The sequence below is a fragment of the Carlito syrichta genome, unplaced genomic scaffold (assembly GCF_000164805.1).
Source record: "Carlito syrichta isolate Samal-C Ts95f unplaced genomic scaffold, Tarsius_syrichta-2.0.1 Scaffold303785, whole genome shotgun sequence".
In the NCBI taxonomy this organism is placed as follows: Eukaryota; Metazoa; Chordata; class Mammalia; order Primates; family Tarsiidae; genus Carlito; species Carlito syrichta.
In genome coordinates this window covers 13,622-32,054 of record NW_007247881.1, presented here as the reverse complement: position 1 = coordinate 32,054, position 18,433 = coordinate 13,622, and the positions used below count along the sequence as shown (strand labels likewise).

Below are 18,433 nucleotides of genomic sequence, written 5' to 3'. Positions count from 1 at the left end.
GGAGGAGGAAGAACACTGATATGTAATCTCCTTTAAAAGATTGAAGTGAAGAGGTTTTTTGTGGCTCACAGTAAACATTATTGCAAGTTCGGAATGAGGTGAGTGCTCAGGATAATATTTTTCTTTCTTTTCTTTTTTTTGAATTGGAGTTTCACTCTGGCCAGACTGGAGTGCAGTGACATGCTCTCGGCCACCGCAGCCTCTACCTGCTGGGCTCTGGCGATCCTTCTTCCTTAGCCATGCAAGTAGCCAGAACTACAGGCGTGCACTATTGCGCCCGGCTAATTTTTTTGGTTTATTGTAGAGATCAGGTCTCACCTGCCCAGGTGGGTCTCGAACCCGTGGGCTCAGGCAATCCCCTCACCTCAGCCTCCCAAAGGCATGGGATTACAGGCTGAGCCACCGAGCCTGGTTAGGATAATATTTTTCTTTGGAAATAAATGACAAAGAATCATTGAGTGTTTTAGAAATCATTTGTCTTACTACTTACATGCAAATGAGAAAATGAGTCTAGAACATGAATATCTTGATGCATCTTCATACTATCAATACTTACAAGCCATATGTGTAATTTGATATAATATGAATAAATATTTTCATAGACATCAGAGCAAAGAAAATTATTCTCTTAAAATGTATATATTATAAGTTTATGTTTAGTAAATGACAAGATTAAGTTTTTAAACCTGAAGAAACCTTTTTGTACATGGAGCACACTATCTGAAGAAAAGAAATGCTTGAATATTTGTAATCTGGTTTTGCATACAGTAAAATTTGAAGGTTTATTTAGGCAATGTAAATTTATTTTAATGAACAGAATTGTTTATAAAGTATTAAAATTTGTTTTCCACACAATAAATTGTTATGTTGCCATAAGTGTTATTCTATTCTAACTTACCCAAGATTGTAGGTATATGATGACTATATACTATTGGGTAACTTATGGAAGGATGTTTCTAGAGATCTTTTTTTCTGGGTCATATTTTCTTCCCTTTTTTAATTTATATATCATTTTGATTATTGTAATAATACAGGAGTATGATTATAAGACCTAACTTTCTGAATCCTGACTATTGTAAATACTTATATGTTAGGTTGGATGTTGACTCTGATGCCTGGGCTGGAATACAGTGGAAAATCCATGGTCACTGCAGCCTCAATGTGATGGTATCAGGCTGTCTTTCTCTTTTAGCCTACTGAGTAGCTGGTGTCACAAATGTTTGCCATCATGCCCAGCCAACAAATGAATTCATTGTTAAGATAAGGTCTCACCAAGTTGCTTAGGCTGGCCTGGAAGCCCTAGACTAAGGTAGTCTGCTATACTTTGCTTCCCAAAGTGCTGGTATTATAGGCATGAATCACTATGCTCAGTCTCTTGTTTCCTTTCTATTCATCTGGCACTGTGTTGGAAGCACTCGTCCCCTCAAGTCATCTGCCTCTAACCCCTGTGGGGTGGGTCTGGGCTCTGGAATATTTTCAACATTTATATCTTGATACCCTTTCCTTTCCACTCTTTTACCATAAATACAGTGATTCTTTGTAATTTTCTAGGTTCACTCTGGACAGACCAAATGGTCATGGAAACATTAGCATCACATGTTGTGTCAAACATAGTCGCACAACACTTGCATTAATCACTTGGCAGCAGGAAGTGGTCCCAAAATTATTGACTGATACACTTTGTGTCATAGCTAATTTTATGCCTTCATGAGTTAAAACTGCATCTTTACATTTATTTACACCTTTCCCAACATCTGATGGTGTCATGTATACCTTGTAAGTGCATAAATTATAAGTTTAACTTTGTATGATAGATTTGTATATCTATAATAGTAAATGTCAAAATGGACAAGAATATACTTCTACCTGAGTCCTCATGACTTTTTTTTTTTTAATTGGAGTTTCACTATGTCACCACACTGGAGTGCAGTGCCTGCTTCCGGCTACTGCAGCCTCAACCTGCTGGGCTCCAGTGATCCTTCCACCTCAGCCTTCCAAGTACCTGGAACTACAGGCACATGCTACCACACCCGGCTAATTTTTTACTTATTGTACAGATGAGGTCTAGCCAAGTTGCCCAGGTGGGTCTCGAAACTGCGGGCTCAGGCAATCCATTCACCTCAGCCGCCCAAAGGAGTGGGATTACAGGCTGAGCAACTGAGCCCGTCTCATGACATTTTAAAAGTATATTTCTAAACTGTGCTTCTGTGCATTTCTTTTACATGATCACAAATTGTCAAAAATGAAATTCCAGTGTATTTGCTGAAAAAACCTGGACCTATACAGGTCAAACCCATGTTCTTCATGGGCTAACAGTACAGTGAGAAAAATAGATGTGGAAATAACAAGACAGTATAATCTTGACTAGCCCTATTTGGAAAACAGCAAAGCCAACATAATTATGAATATAATAAATCAAGATAAAATGTATGAGATAAATATAAAATTAGATTGAGCGGATAGCAGTTCTATTGTGTGGAAATATTGAGCACAATTTATATACTCAAAGTGTTAAAGTCCAAGTGATAAAAATTATGATTACAGTTCTACATAAATGGTGACTTGAATGTAAAATATGAAACATTTCCGAAATATTTATGTAGTGGTTTAGTAAAATATGTGAAAAAATAAAAATAAAAGGTCATTTCCAAAGATTAGTTGATGTATGAGTTTGTAAAATAACCAGACATAAATTCCTATTTGGAATTAATGTGTCAAAAATAGAAAAATAAAACTGTATTAAAAGCAATATTAATCAAACTGCATGATATCACAAAAAAAAACAACTAAAAGCAGTGAGGGGCAAGGCATGGTGATTCAGGACTGTATTACCAATACTTTCTGTGACTGAGGTGGGAGAACATCTTGAACCCAGAGGTTTCAGAGCAGCATGGATAACTCATATCCATAAAAAATAAGAAACAATTTGTTGGGTGTGGTAGTGCATGTTGTCCCAAGATACTCGGGTGTCTGAGGAGGGAAGAATTGCCTGAGCCAATAGGTTGAACTATAATCATTCCACTGAACTCTAGCCTGGGTGGCAGAGAGATGCCATTCAAAAATGTGTGTGTATATAAATTCTAAGCAGAAGTATATAAATGAATATAAATTAAACTTACAAAACAAAACCACATTAAAATCACTAAGAGTATTTCCAAAACTTGTGTTTTCTTGAAAGCAGAGAAACTAGTATTAACAGTGTTGATATAAAGTATTATTAAAGGTAGAATCGGATATGTTTCAAGAATAGGAAAAAAGAAATGTTTTTCAGATAAAATACCTGAGAGGTTTGATTACCAAGAGCAGCTTCTAAGAAGCATACTTTAAGAAGACAATGTCATACTTCTGTATGAAGACATAATGGAAGTGAAATAGTAAGGGACATAATGAGAGAGAATCAACTTATGGTGGACACTGAGTTACAGACACCGTGTCAATGGCAACGTCAGATTTTAAAATATTTAGATAGAAGAAAAGTGTAGTTTCACCCATTTTATTTAACAGAATTCTGTGCTTCCTAAATGACAAATGGAAGAATCATGAAGTTTTTAGAACATTATCCATCACTGATGTAATATGTGATGGATCTTCCATTGCATATAATAATGGCTGATCTTTTATCAGAACTCATTTGTAATTAAGTACTTACTGTCCAGAGGACACTGACTCCAAGACTCTGACAAGTCTGAAAGGCTGGGTCATCTCTGGCTAACACGGGTGAGGAAGACCTGCAAGAAGCAAACACACTGGAAGACAAAGTCTCTCCACATGTGTAAACTTCAGTCTCCAGTGAGAAACAGCAAGGTCACTACTTCTCTACCTCCACTGTGGCTTGATTGTATAGTGCATTTATTTGTGTGTCTTATTCTCCTTTTAAACTTTGTATTACTTTGATTTCTCAATCTTTTTAAAAAGTCACTATAGCACTGCTTTACTTTCCTAGTCCTTATTAGGTATAACATCATCCTATTCTTTTCAGATTTTTATGGATTTCCAATTTAAATGTTCTTTTGTGCACAAAAGATTTTTTTTCTCCAGAACAAAAATAGCTGGTGTCTATGTCATTATCAGGCTTAATTGATGAACTCATTAGAGGATATCAACTTAGTGATACCATTTAAACTTTCTTCCCAAAATATATTTTCATTACTTTTTATTTCTACTGTTTTTCATGTGTTTCAGAAATATCATATACTACTTCCTTATCCATTGATTTATACATGTATACTTGTTTTCTAAAAGTGTCAGAATATCATTTTAAACTGTTAACATGATCATATCACTTTCTCATTGATTCTGTTAATGTGACCAATTGTATTGATGGATTCCCAAATACTGAATCTCCTATTCTTTCCTGACATAAAGGGAGATTGATCATGATGTAATGTTGCAATATGCTGACACAATGTTTCTAATATTTTTTACATTTCTACTCAAATGTGATTTTTCTGAAAGAATGGATATGAAATACTTAGTATGGAGTAGAAATTGTGTGTTGACATTGTCCTCATCCTGGGAAACCAGGTTTTCTATTCTCTTCTATTTCTTATTCTTTTCAATATTATTTTTATTTTAAAATGTAGGGAACAATTTAAGGTACATGTAAAGTTTGGGTACTTTTGTTGATATTATGTCCACCCACTCCCATGGTTGTGTCCCAATACTGTCAGTCACTTTCTTCTAGTATTCTGAATAATGTTCAGGGTCAACTTATGAGTGAGTACACATAATACTCAGATCTGTGTTATGTAATACATCACTGAGAACTTATTCTCTCTTTTTTTGAATCCTTTTCACACAGGTAGCTAGAACTACCAGCACCTGGAACCAAGCCTGGCTAATTTTATTTTTTAATTTATTGTATAGAGAAATTCTTGTCAACTTGCCCAGGGTGGTTTCAACCCATGGCCTCAGGCAGTCTTCTCATTTCCACCTACCAAAGTGTTGGTATTACAAGTGAGATGCAACATCCCTGGCTCAATCTCTTATATTATAGACTTGAAATCCATCCAAGGTCCTGTGAAGTGAATACTCTTGTTTTTTTGGTTTTCTTCTTTTATTATTATTCAGAGTCTCACTTTGTCACCCAGGCTGGGGTGCAGTGGCACTCTTGTGGTCACTGTAGCCCTGACCTGCTGGTCTCTGGTGATTCTTCCACCTCAGACTTCCAAGTAGCTAGAACTACAGGCACGTGCACCTATGCCTGGCTAATTTTGATTTTATTATATAGAGATGAGTTCTTAGCAAGTTGATCTCGAATTTGTGGGCTCCCAAAGAGCTGGGATTACAGGCATGAACTACTGCATCCAGGTTACTGGGCCATTTTTACCTACCCTAGTAAGTATTACTTGCTCCATGTTTTTTTTTTTCATCAGCACATACACTGTAATGACTGCATTTGTAGAGAATGATGTGAGAGCCTGGGCTCAGTGTCTCAGCTTGCATCCTAGCATATTGGGAGGCCAAGGCAAAGTGGATTGCTTGAGCTCGTTGAGTTTGAGAACAGCCCAGGCAATTTGGTGAAACCTCAAAAAATTAGCCACGTGTATTAGTACCCCTCTAGTTCCAGCTACTTGGAAGACTAAGTTGGAAGGATTGCCTGAGCCCAGCAGGCCAAGGCTGTGGTGACCATGAGAGTGCCACTGCGTTCCAGTCTGGGTAACAGAGTGAGACTCTGACTCAAAAAAAGAAATTAAAATGGTGTCAGTACCCCACAAGAAATTGTAGAAAACAATGAAAACAGAAGGTTCTCATTTTTACTTGTCAGATAAACTGAGACAAATTCAAACTCTGTCACTTGGCAGATGTTTGAAAAATATTTCTTTAGGGCCAGAAGAATTGGCATCACTGGTGAGCTTGTTACCAGTGCAGAAAGTCAGAGCATTAATAGTTTCTCATGTTTGTCATTCCAGCCCTTTAGGAAGCTGAGGCAGAAGGATATAATGAACACACGAGTTGAGACCAGCCTAGGAAATATAGCCAGCCATCATCTCTACCCCATATCAATAAATTAACCTGGTGTGCCTGTGCATTTGAATACACCCAGTTACTCACGAGGGCGAGCAGAGTAGATCTGTTCAGCCAAGGAGGTAGAGGCTGTAGTAAGCTGTGGTTAAGGAACTGCATGCCAGAAACGATGACCCAAGCTAAAAAAAAGAAAGAAAGAAAAGAAAAAAAAGCAGTATCTCATGTTTTACCCCAGATCTCCTGAATCAGATTTTGCTTTTTTGCACTTCATTTCCATTTTGTACACATTAAAATGTGCAGGGTTCCTTCTAACTCTTACTTTTTTATCTGAGCCATATATACTACTTATCCTGTGTGATGGAAACACAGTCCTCCAAAATGTACACAACTGTGTTTGTGCCTAAATTTTATATTGTATCATTCAATAAAGTATACTGTCTGCACTAGCTCAGTGAACCCTATTTCATTCCATTTCCTCAAAGAATACATGATAGGATATTTCTGTGTCCAAAATTATCAAGTATTTCCATTGTCATAAAAGTTAGAACCTTTTCACTCTCATTTCTCCTGCAGTTAACAATTCTGCCCACGGTCGCTTGGTAAGTATATCTTGTTTTCAGGGTACATTGACATTCGGGGATGTGGCCATTTAATTCTTTACAGAAAAGTAAAAATGCCAGATTATATCCAGCTATTAGAAAACTATAAAAATGTGATTTACTTGGCTGAGGAAAACCTCCACACACAATATTTATTGCATACTAACAATTTCATATATTCTTGTTGAAAAATCATTCTAATGTAAATTTAAGGATATAGAAACCTATTGTCAGCATATTAGAACATCACATTATGATCAAGTGCCCTTTGTACCAGGAATAAAATGATATTCCACTTTCACGAATGTATCAATTCTATTAGTTACATTAATAGAATCAACAGAGAGCTGGGTATGGTGGCTCCAGCCTGTAATTCCAGCAATTTGGGAAACCAAGGTGAGAGGATTGCCTGACCTCAGGGACTGGAGACCAGCCTATGTAACTTTGTGAGACTTTCTTTATACAATAAATCAAAAACAAGGTGTGGTAGTGTGCACATGTATTTCCAGCTGCTTGGAAGACTGAGGCAAAAAGATCACCTTAGCCCAGCAGATTGAGGCTGCGGTGGCCAGCAGCATGCCACTGTACTCCAGCCTGGTTGACAGAGTGAGACTACAATGCCCCCCAAAAAAGCCATATGGTAGCACCCCTCAATCAGGAATCCTCCCCAATGTCTCCTTGCTGGCCTGATCCCAAATTGAGGCACATTTTCAATTGGGGCTATCATAGATTGCAGGGAAGTAGTCTGCTTTCCAGGGGCCTGGAGGCTCAGGTGTGGCCAGCATATCCCTGGCTCAGAATTGACAATTGTTTGGTGATTCCCTTCTTAAATTTGTTCTCAAACTCCCCACGCATCTGGAGATCATAAGACAATGTTTTCCACGATATAGTTTTGAACAAGGATGCTGGGTTCCTGTCTTTTCTAGATCTTCCCTTTGAGGTTAGTACCACAGGTCAGCCTCACCCTGATACTCCACTGTTGCTCTAACACCAGGACCTGTCCATCCCACTAAATCTGAGATACCCCTCTTCCTTATGGTGACACTTGCATATTAACTTTCTTATGGGAAAGTGGCCCACATGGCCCAGAAAAACTCAGGGCAGCTAACAGAGAGCTGCTCCAAATCTCCACATAGCTCCTCAGCTCTGTGAAATTAATGTCAACAAGGAATCTGGACACTTGGAAACCTCTGGATGAGAGGGTGAGTGTGGCATCCACAAAGCCCTAGCCAGCCAGCAGCATGTCTTGATCCTCATGCAGGTCAATCTATGTGACAGTGTCTTTCTTACAGGGCACAAGACTTAACACTGAAGGATCCAAGCTGGACTCAACCTGATTTCTGGGAGAAAATGTGATTTAGGGACACCTAGGATGATCATACAGGGAACCTGTGGCTCTGACTAAAACTAGTACTTGGTCCAAGGCAGGGTGAGAACACTTGGAATGGTGTATGGCTACCTGGGGCCCACTCATGCCCCGCAGGGCCAAACCAGTGATGTCACCAGGCTTGAAGAGCAACCAGGACATTGATGAAGGTGAGCAGAAATGCACACACCAGTCATCAACATTTTCTACTCAAGGAGGTAGTGATGGCTGAACTTCCGTGCCCCAAATGTCCATTACCTGACCTCCAATGAGGCAGAAGTATGAGGCCAAGTGCACAGTTCTGGGTCCAGGATTTCAGTATTTGGTACATGCTCCAGATTATAGGAATGATGAAAATTTGGCAAATGTGGGCCCAGAAAGCCAAGTCTGTATGTGTGCCATACTTGGTGTGTTCTTTCATGGTTACAAATTAAAAATGTGGCCTCACTTTGTGCAAAGATGCTCTAAGGTGGGGACCAGAGCTGTATACGGGAAAAGATTTCCTGGCTGTGCAAGAATAGGAGTTAGCTGCATGTCACAGGCCGTAGTCTGTCTTCTTTTTTTATTGGGCTGCTGAGAGTTTCTTTTTTCTTTTTAGTTGGGAGTCTCATTCTTTTGTCCAGGCTGGTTGACAGTGCCAAACCTTCCACTCAACCTTCCAAGTATCTGTAACTACAGGCACACCCTACCACACCCAGCTAATTTTGTTACTTTTTATTGTAGAGACGAATTTTTGCCAAGTTGCCTAGGCTCATCTCAATCCCCAGGTTCAGGCAGGATTCTCCATTTTCAGTTGAGTCTGCAACTACTGAAAAACATTTAGGTCTTTTTTCTTATCTCATGCTTTCAGAACAAAATTATTCTAGCAAATGAATTCTCAGCAGCCCCTCCTGCAGCTTGGTCTGCACAGTGCTCTCTTTGTACAATAGTGAGTGTCCAGATCTCTCCAAACTGATAGAGATGAGTTCTTACAATAGTGAATATCCAGATCTACCCTACTGGATGGACATGTGTTCTATGATCTGGCTCAGTTATGGCATCATCCAGATCCCCACAATGTCCTTTGGGAGGTCTAGATAATATGTGGTTGGGAGCCAATTTTAGACGCTTATCTGCTCCAGGATCATTGATTGTATAACATGAGTCTTGTATATTCTCTTTTTGTTTTGGGTTGTAGTCTTATCCTGTCACCCAGGCTGGAGTACAGTGGCATGCTCTCGGCCACCGCAGTGTCAACCTGCAGGGCTCTTGCAATCCTTTGAGTTCAGCCTTCCAAGTAGCTGGAACTACAGACAAGTGATACCAAATGTTAGGGTACTGGCGGACAGGGTGAGGGTGTAGAGGTGCATGGAGGTGCAAAGCACTGCCGGGGCTGGCAAACCAGAGGTGTGCTCTGGGAACCCAGAGATCTGAGTAAATTGCAAAGAATTACAAAACAAAGAGGTTAGAGAAAAGACTTATTTAAGAAAATTTCACCTTCCACAGACAGGGAGTGGGCCTACATTCTAGGTGAGTGTGGCTTTGTAGCCCCCCAAGACTTGGCTTACATCCTTTATTTGGAGAGGTTGCTCATGACTACATGCGACCACCCATGACTTCCATATCTACCACCTATGGATGTCTTGGAGATCCTGTGACACAGAGACTCATTAATGTTCACTCACATTATCATAGAACCTAGAAAATGATGTGACACGGATTCCAATTCTCCTGTATCTTCCCGAATGACATTTCTTGGAGCTAAAGGAGTGTGTATGTCCTCCTTGTTGGGAGCTGGCCACAGAGGTCCACTGAGCATTAGGGATCAGGGAGGGCTGTGGAACCCAAGACCACTAGGATGTGTTGGGGGAGCTGTTGACCCCATTCCCTCCTCCCTTTTTCTATTTTGCACACTTAGCGAAAAGGAACTCTGCTGACCTAAGCTGAAGGCGCTGTGATTTTGACAGGTGTGGCTAATTCTAGAAACTCATTGTTCCTGTTTCCCATGAACTGCGGGTTCAGCTTAGGTATTATATATAATTCAAAGTCAGGTCACATTTGGGAACCTTTAAGATGGTACAAGTTTCTTTATTAGATTTAAAAGTATATTTGTAAAATTAGTATATACATATGGAGAGCCATTTTCAGCTTTAGATGGTATAGATGATCATCTAGAGTTATCAGAAATTGCCCAGCATGAACTTTGGACTGGGCCACATTCCTAAGGGCCCAGGGTGTACTTTGAACTGGGTGCATTCTTTTAAACTGGTTTTTAGCTACAGTTAGTGTTGGGTCTTTCTACTTATTATAGAAACTGAATTTATTTTACTCATAGAAAGTATTGTAGAATAGGTCATGCTATGTCAGGGAATTATCTTAGTTAAAGCATGATCAAAAATCATATTTTGAGGTTTAATAAGAATACAGCTAAGTTTAGAAATTCCATTGTTCCCATTTTCTATTAATTGTGGTTTTTGGCCTTAGTACAATTTAGTTTATATTTTGTCTTTATTTTTAGAAGCTTTATTGCTGATGATCAGCTTTATATATTAGGATTAAGAATTAGAAACTTTTATAGACATTAACATAGGTATATAGGATTTTAGAATAGCCATTTTGTAAAGAGATTGTAATCAATTGTTTTAGAAACGGCCTAGTGATCTTTCGACTGGGCCACATTTTTCAGGAGCTGGTTTGAGATAGAATTAAAGAGTTTCCATAGTTTACATAGAATTACCATAGAATAGAAAGGTATTAGGATTTTAATTAGTCATTAGGTGTTGTGTATGCATAAGCTTTAGAAGTTACGATTATTACAATAGAATGATGTTAGAATTGTTGTATTGCTTTTGAGGAACGTTAACCAAGCATAAGGAACAGTGTGATTTAATTGGGATTATCCTTCCTCATGCTTGAAGAAACACCTGGTGGGTGTGGGACACTACTCATCCACCTGGCTTTGTGTTCACTTGAGATTCTTGTGATTTTACCTGTGAAACTTTAGCATATAAGGTTTTTGGTTTGTCCCATTAAATGGCTTCTGCACTAGACAGAGTCCAATCTTTCTTTTAATATCTATCCCTCCAGTTTAATCGCCGATGCTGTCTTTCCTACCAGGGATCCTCAATATCTGCAGGGGTTGGCCCCCCACACTTCCTTATCTCCTAGGCATTCCCAGTAGGTAGCTTCAGGGGTTCCTTGACTTCCCTATAGATAAGGCCTGTTCTACTGGAAGATCAAGTCCCCACCCAATCCCCAATCTGGGTGGGTCATAACTTTTGTAATTAGAAGTTTCATGACTTTTACAGTCCTTGACCAATGTATGATGTCTTAGGACATGTAAATTCCCATTACTCTAGGCAAGCTTGATTGCCACTATGAGATACCTCAGAAACCTGGAAGTCTGTTTCTGAGAAGACAAAGTTGGTAAAGTTAATTATACCTAAAGTGTGCATTTCTCCAAAAGCATAGCTTCTACTTTCTCATCGTGTCAGGGTTTAAGAACAAGATGAAAAATGGCTTCCCACACTCAATCTGTCCTTTCACCAAGCCCGGCTCTTTTTCTGATTATTGTAGAGATGAAGTCTTGTCAAGTTGCTTGGACTGGTCTTGAACCCGCAGACTCAGGCAATCCACTTCCCTCAGCCAACCAAAGTGCTGGGATTACAGGCTGAGCCACCAAGCACGGCCTACACTCTTTTATACAGGAGCATGGGTGGGGGGGCTTATTTCTCACCTCCCGTCTTTTTTATTTATTTTTAAAATTCTTCTTTAGGGGGGCTTATTTCTTTGATACTTGAGTGTGGCACAGGCCAGTTTGTCCAATATGTCACTGGTGAAAGTGACTCTCCTGCAGGGAAAAAATGTAGATGCACCTTGACACCACTCACAGGGAACATTGGAGTGTTTTTCAGCCACTGCAGATTGGGATAGAGTCCTGGCGCTCAGTGACCAAGCCACTAGGTGCCACTCCTGTGCCAGAGTTCCCAGCATGCTCCGTGATGCATATCACACCTGCTCCTCCCCTCCCACAAATTCTGGTGCATGGAGGCAACTCAACCTCAAAATGCTAGAATCAAAAAAATGCTTTTCTTTTTTCTTGCCTCCTCCAGGTCCATTTGATCGCATCTGATGTCACTCAAGATTAGAAGGGTGGTGGCCTATATCCTTATCCAATCAGCAGATCCTAGCTTGGAAACTGCCAAATCAGAGAGGAGTCGAAAGTGAAGGGACAGTTTCTGGGCTCTGACCATGATATATGTATCCTGTCCCTGCAGAAGTTCTGCATTATCTCGGAAAGAACCACGTGTCTTTTTTTCTTTCTTTTATGCCATGACATGCAGGTCTGGGGTGTCCATAGGGAGGATGCTGGGACACCCAGAAGCTGGGAGATAGTGAACATGGAGGTGGGTGCAAGAACGAGAGGCAGGATGGATCTGGATAACCCAGCTATGGCAGACCAGCCTCCCTCTCACCTCTGATCCTGGAGCCATCCTTTCCAGTGTCTCAGCCCTGATGCCCTCTGCATAGGGTGGGTCTGGTCCGGTCCCCAAGGTCCTGTCCCCATGGCAACATCACCCCACCAGTGGCCTCTCCAGGTAATCCAATGCTCTGGATGTGCAGGAACCAGGAGTGTCAGGGAGGGGCCTTGGGGAAGGGGCTGTGGTCCTGGTCCTGTCCCTTCCTTTCTCCTCTTCTAAGGTTAAATGGAGGGTCTGACACAATGTTAAGGAATTCCCTTGGAGCAAAAATGGATCATGAATCTCTAAGCCACCAGTCAAGTCTCCTGGTCAGAGGTCTATGGAGGGGCTGGGGGAAAGGCTTGGAGAAGGGGCAAGGGGAAGCCGATGAAATGCAGGTGCTGGTTAGCCCCACAGTCACCTGATCTGGGATATTCAGGTGGAAATTCCTAGGGCAAGTCATCAGGATCATTGGCAGTTTGTCACCAAGTCCAAACCTGGTTCTGTCTGGTGGGATAGCCAAAGTCAAAACAGAGTTGGAGCAGGGGATGTGACTCAATTTAGAAGACAATTAAAATGAAGATTAGGGGCCTGCATCCTAAAGACCCCACTTGGGTTGTTTGTGAGTTTTTTCTTGTTTTTATCCAGGTCAGAGTTAAGGGTGGAGAGGATTGCTTGAGTCCAGAAGTCTGAGGCTAACCTGCACAATATAGCACATCCATGTAGCTATAAAAGTGGAAACAAATTAATTGAGATTGGTTGCACATGCCTATAGTTTCAGATGCCTGGGATCCTGAGATGGAAAAATTTGTTGAACTCAAGAGATCAAAACTGTCATACACAGGACAGAGCCACTTCAAGTCTGCCTGGGTTATGGAGTGAGACTCAGACTCAAAAAATATATTTAAATTAATTTTTTGAAAATAAAGGCTAGCCTGGTGCAGTGGCTCATGCCTATAATGTCAGCATTTTGGGAGGCCAAGGCAAGAGGATTGCCTGAACCTGTGGGTTTGACACCACCCTGGGGAACATGGTGAGACCTCATCTCTACAATAAAAAAATTAGCTGTGTGTGGTAGCACATGCTAGTAGTTTTGGCTATTTGGAAGGCTGAGGCGAAAGGATCACCTGAACCCAGCAAGTTGTGGCTACGGTGGCTGGGAGTGTGCCACTGCACTGCATCCCGAGTAACAGAGTGAGAATCTAACTCAAAAAAAGTAAAAATGAAATTAAAGTCATATTTTCAACATGTAGATGTGACATGTCCAGATAATCTCCCCTGAATAAAAATGTCAGAGAAGGAGGAGGAGGAAGAGGCTGAAATGGCTTGTTCCCAGGTAAATGCATCCCAGACCAGGTTATGTGTCTCTTTTCTGACTGGAATGTCATGATTTTAGAGCATGCAAATCTCAACTGCTACTTGTGATTATCCTGCCTTGTGAGTTTAGCTCATTTTGGTTCTTCTTGTGATATTCAAGTGCTCTGAAAAATTCTTTTTTCTTATATTCCTCTGCCTTCTCTTTGTTTCTGATTTCAGGCTTTATAGATGCTGTGTATATTTCTCACCATGAATTTATGGCCTGCATTATTAAGCATGTTCCTTTGTGGTTGTGGAACATGGAAAAACACGGATAAACAAGACTCCCATTGGAGATGGGTTATATCCTTAGAGTCTAGAGATGGAAACAAGTGTTATTAAGGTTCCATCTGGATGCTCCATCTGCTCCATGCAGAACAGAAATAATAGAATGCACATTTAAGCAGGGTGGCAGTTAGTGCCCTGAATAACTCAGGAAGTTTGGAATAAAAAATAATGTGAAGAGTCTTGATCTCTAGGATCCTAAAAAAAGAGAATATCAATGTATTTCTGGGTGTGACAAAACATGGAAGATACTTGTAGCTGGAATTCTACATAAAATATTTGTTTCTTCATTATTAAATTCAGATTATACTTTACAAAATTTTTGGCTAATAATATCACAGCACTGCGTTGTGTTATCTGTTTACCTTGCATGTGACAACAATTTGTCCCAGCCACTTAGCAGGCTGAGAAGTGTGAATCCTTTCAGGCCAGGAGGCCATGGTTGCAATGAGCTGTGATTATGCCACTGCATCCCATCATGGGCAGCGAAGTGAGACTCCCCCCAAAGTGAAATAAATAAAAATGCAGAAACTTAGGTTTACCCCACATCCCCTGAATCAGAAGCCGCATTTGTGAGTGTGTGTGTGTGTTGGAGTCTCACTCTGTCACCCAGACTGGAGTGCAGTGGCACACTCCCAGCCACCTCAAACTCTACCTGTTGAGCTCCAGCGATCCTTCCACCTCAGCCTTCCAAAGTAGCTGGAACTATAGGCATGTGCTACCATGCCCGGCAAATTTTTGATTTATTGTGGAGATGGGGTCTCACCAAGTTGCCCAGTCAGGCCTTGAACCCACAGGCTCAGGCAATTCACTCACCTCAGGCTCCCAAAGCGAAGGATTAGAGGCTGAGCCACCGAGCCCAGCTTAGTATATTTTTTCTGTACAAAGTACTAGGATTGTTAGGGTTAGGGTTAGGGTTAGGGTTAGGGTTAGGGTTAGGGTTCGGGTTCGGGTTCGGGTTCGGGTTCGGCTGCTGTGCTGGCCCTGTCCCTCTCTCCTGCCTCCATCACAGCCCTCCTTGGGTCATCAGGGGATGGTGAATCCCTAAGTCCTAGTCAGGGCTTGTGGTGTGGGGTCCCCAGCAGGCCTGGGAAGAAAGGCTTTGAGAAGGGGCAGGGGTAGCCCTGTTGGTAGTGGGATACAGTCAGGCAGTCGCATAATATGGAGTATCAAGGTGGATATCCCCAGAGTATGTCACCAAATACAAGCCTCATTCTGTTTGGCAAGACTGCGAAAGTCAATTCAACGAGTTGGAACAGGGACTGTGGGAATATTTGGGAGAGCCATTAAAACCAAGATGTTGATGGGACTGTGTCCTAAAGACCCCTTTTGGATTGTGTGTTCTTTTTTTAAATCCAGGTCAGGGGTGGGGGAAGAGACAGGGGAGAGGATTGCTTAAAGCCCAGGGATTTGAGACCAATCTGGATAGCATAACACATCCATGTAGCTATGAAAACTGAACGAATTTAACTCAGAGTGTCACACATGCCTGTAGTTCCAGCTCCTTGAGAGGTTGAGATTGAAGAATCCTTAGCGTACAGGTCAAGGTTGTGAAAAGCTGGGCTGGTGCCACTTCATTCCTCAGATTCATAAAATACATTTAATTTAATTTTAAAGAGTCATATTTTCTTTCTTTTTTTTTGATTTGGAGTCTAACTCTTGTCACCCAGGCTAGAGCGCAACAGCATAGTCACATTGACCACAGTCTCCACCTTTTGGATTTAGGTTATCTGACTTAGTCTTCCAAGTAGCTGGAACTGCAAACACAAGTCACCATGTCCATCTAGTTTTTGTAATTTATTGTAAAGACAAGGACTCACCAAGTTGCCCAGGCTGGTCTCGAACCAGCGGTCTTAGGCAATCCTCTAGTCTTGAACTTCCAAAGTGCTGGGATTACAGGCTGAGCCACCAGTGTCTCAACATGTTGGGCTAGGTGACCCTTCTGAAAAGACACATTGAGAGTGGAAAGCCATTTTTCATCTTGTTCTTAAACCTTAACACAATGATGAGAAAGTATAAGCTTTGCTTTTGGAAAAATGTACACTTTAAGTAAAATTAACTTTGCAACCTTTGTCTTCTCTGGAAAAGATTCCTGCTGCCAGGCATCAGGGGTATCTCATAGTGTCAATCAAGCTTGCACAGAGTAAAGGGAGTTTACAAGGCCTAAGATATCATGCATTGCCGGGCTCGGTGGCTCAGCCTGTAATCCCGTGCCTTTGGGAGGCTGAGGTGAGTGGATTGCCTGAGCCCGCAGGTTCGAGACCTGCCTGGGCAACGTGGTAAGATCTCATCTCTACAATAAATAAAAAATGAGCTGGGTGTGGTAGCATATGCCTGTAGTTCCAGCTACTCAGAAGGCTCAGGCAGAAGGATCACCGGAGTCCAGCAGGTCGAGGCTGCAGTGGCCAGGAATGGACACTGCACTCCTGTCTGGGCGACAGAGTGAGACTCCAACTCAAAAAAAATTTTAAAAATCCACATTTAATAAAAAAAGATATCATGCATTGGGGAAGGGTTGTAAAAGTCATGAAATTTGTAATTACAAAAGTTATAACTGCTCTGAAGGAGAGCAGGTGGGGATTCAATCTTCCAGGAAATTGGGCTCTATCAACAGGGAAGTCATGGATCCCCCGAAGCTACCCACTGGGAATGCCTAGGAGATAAGGGGAGGTGGACCTTCCATTAGCTCTAAGGAATGTCATTTGGAAAGGTGCAGGAGCATTAGAATCCTTGTCATGCCCTTCTCTAGGGGCTATGATAATGTGGGCAGACATTAGTGTGTCCCTGTGTCAGAGGATCTCCAAGACATCCACAGGTGATCGATAAGTCACAGCAGTCACGAGCAACATCTCCAAGAAAAGGATTTAAGCCAAGACTTTGGGGGGCTATGTCGCAGTTACACTCACCTAGAGTGTAGGCCCACACCCTGTCTGGAGGGGGTAAACTTTTCTTAAATAAATCTTTTCTTCTCTTACTTCTGTGTGTTACAATTCTTTACATTTACTTGAATCTCTGGGTTCCAGCACAGCCCCTCAGCTTGCTGGCTCTAGTGGTGCTGTGCCTCTCCCCTCTCGTCTTTCCTATCCAGCACTCCACCCTCTGAACCCTAACACCTTTCACCTCAGCCTTCCAAGTATCTGCAACTACAGGCACACACCACCTTGCCTGGTTAACTTATTGTAGAGATGAGGTCTCACTAACTCACCCAGGCTCATCACAAACCCCTGGGCTCAGGCAATCCTCTCATCTCAGCCTCCCAAAGTGCTGGGATTATAGGTGTCTGTTACCATACCTGGTTATTACTAAGCATTTAAATTATGCTACTGAATCTTCTTTACTATGTGATAAATATGCTGCTTTATTTATGCACAAAAGGGAAAGTGGTAATTTAGTCTTTGGACATAAAGAAAAACCTTACATTTATAAATAATGGAGGCAATCTGAATATGGTAAAATATGGCATGACACAATTATGTATAAAATAAACAATTGGAAACACATATTCTTCACATGCAAGTTGAGTGATGTGAAAGGAAATTCTAATTATACTTTTCATGTGCAATAAACAAAAAATATTTATGCAAAAGTGGAAGGCTTACTAATTATCTAACTCAGCTCTTAAATCATATAAAATTCAAATATGTTATTTTAGAACATTTTAAACTAAAATTATATGTAAACTAATATACTTCAAATTAAAAGCTAAAAATACATAACTTTATTCTGGAACTCTATATAATAATAGAGCAAAAATCATAAAATGATAGTGGAAAGGACTAAAGGTAACATGTTTTACTGTAGCTTGGTAAAGTTCTAGGATTACCTACAACATTAGTTTCTTTAGGAATATTGTGAGGTGAATAGATACATAATTCTGTTTTCTAGAAGACACATATAGGCAAAATAAATGTTAAATTTCTTTTTCTTTTTGGAGTGTCACTCAGTCGAGACTGGAGTGCAGTGGCTGCTCCCGGTCACCGCAGCCTCGACCTGCTGGGCTCCGGTGATCCTTCTACCTCAGCCTTCCAAGTAGTCTTAATTACAGGAATGTGCTACCACGCCCGGCTGATTTTTTGATTTATTGTAGAGATGAGGCCTCACTGCCCAGGCAGGTCTCAAACCCATGGGCTCAGGCAATCTACTCACCTCAGCCTCTCAAAGGTGTGGGATTACAGGCTGAGCCACCAAGCCCGGCTAAATGTTAAATTTCTAAGCTTACGCTGGGCTCAGTGGTCCAGCCTTTAATCCCAGTGCTTTGAAAAGACCTCGTCACTACAATTAATAAAAAATTGAGCTGGGCTCGGTGGCTCAGCCTGTAATCCTGCACCTTTGGGAGGCTGAGGTGTGTGGATTGTCTGAGCCCACGGGTTTGAGACCTGCCTGGGCAACTTGGCGAGACCTCATCTCTACAATAAATCAAA

At 41.2% G+C, this 18,433-nt stretch overlaps 1 long non-coding RNA gene across 3 annotated transcripts in view; it reads right to left on the bottom strand.

Annotated features, from left to right (window-relative positions):
* The window catches only part of LOC103261585, a 37,371-nt gene that overhangs the window by 9,656 nt on the left and 9,282 nt on the right, over positions 1 to 18,433 (bottom strand). For 2 of the 3 annotated variants that reach the window (XR_002482033.1, XR_002482032.1), the window contains exon 3: positions 6,055 to 6,146. This is a non-coding gene — a long non-coding RNA (uncharacterized LOC103261585). Of the gene's footprint in view, positions 1 to 6,054; positions 6,147 to 15,871; positions 15,955 to 18,433 lie in introns of those variants that run through there. The other variant, XR_504365.1, reaches the window with a different exon arrangement.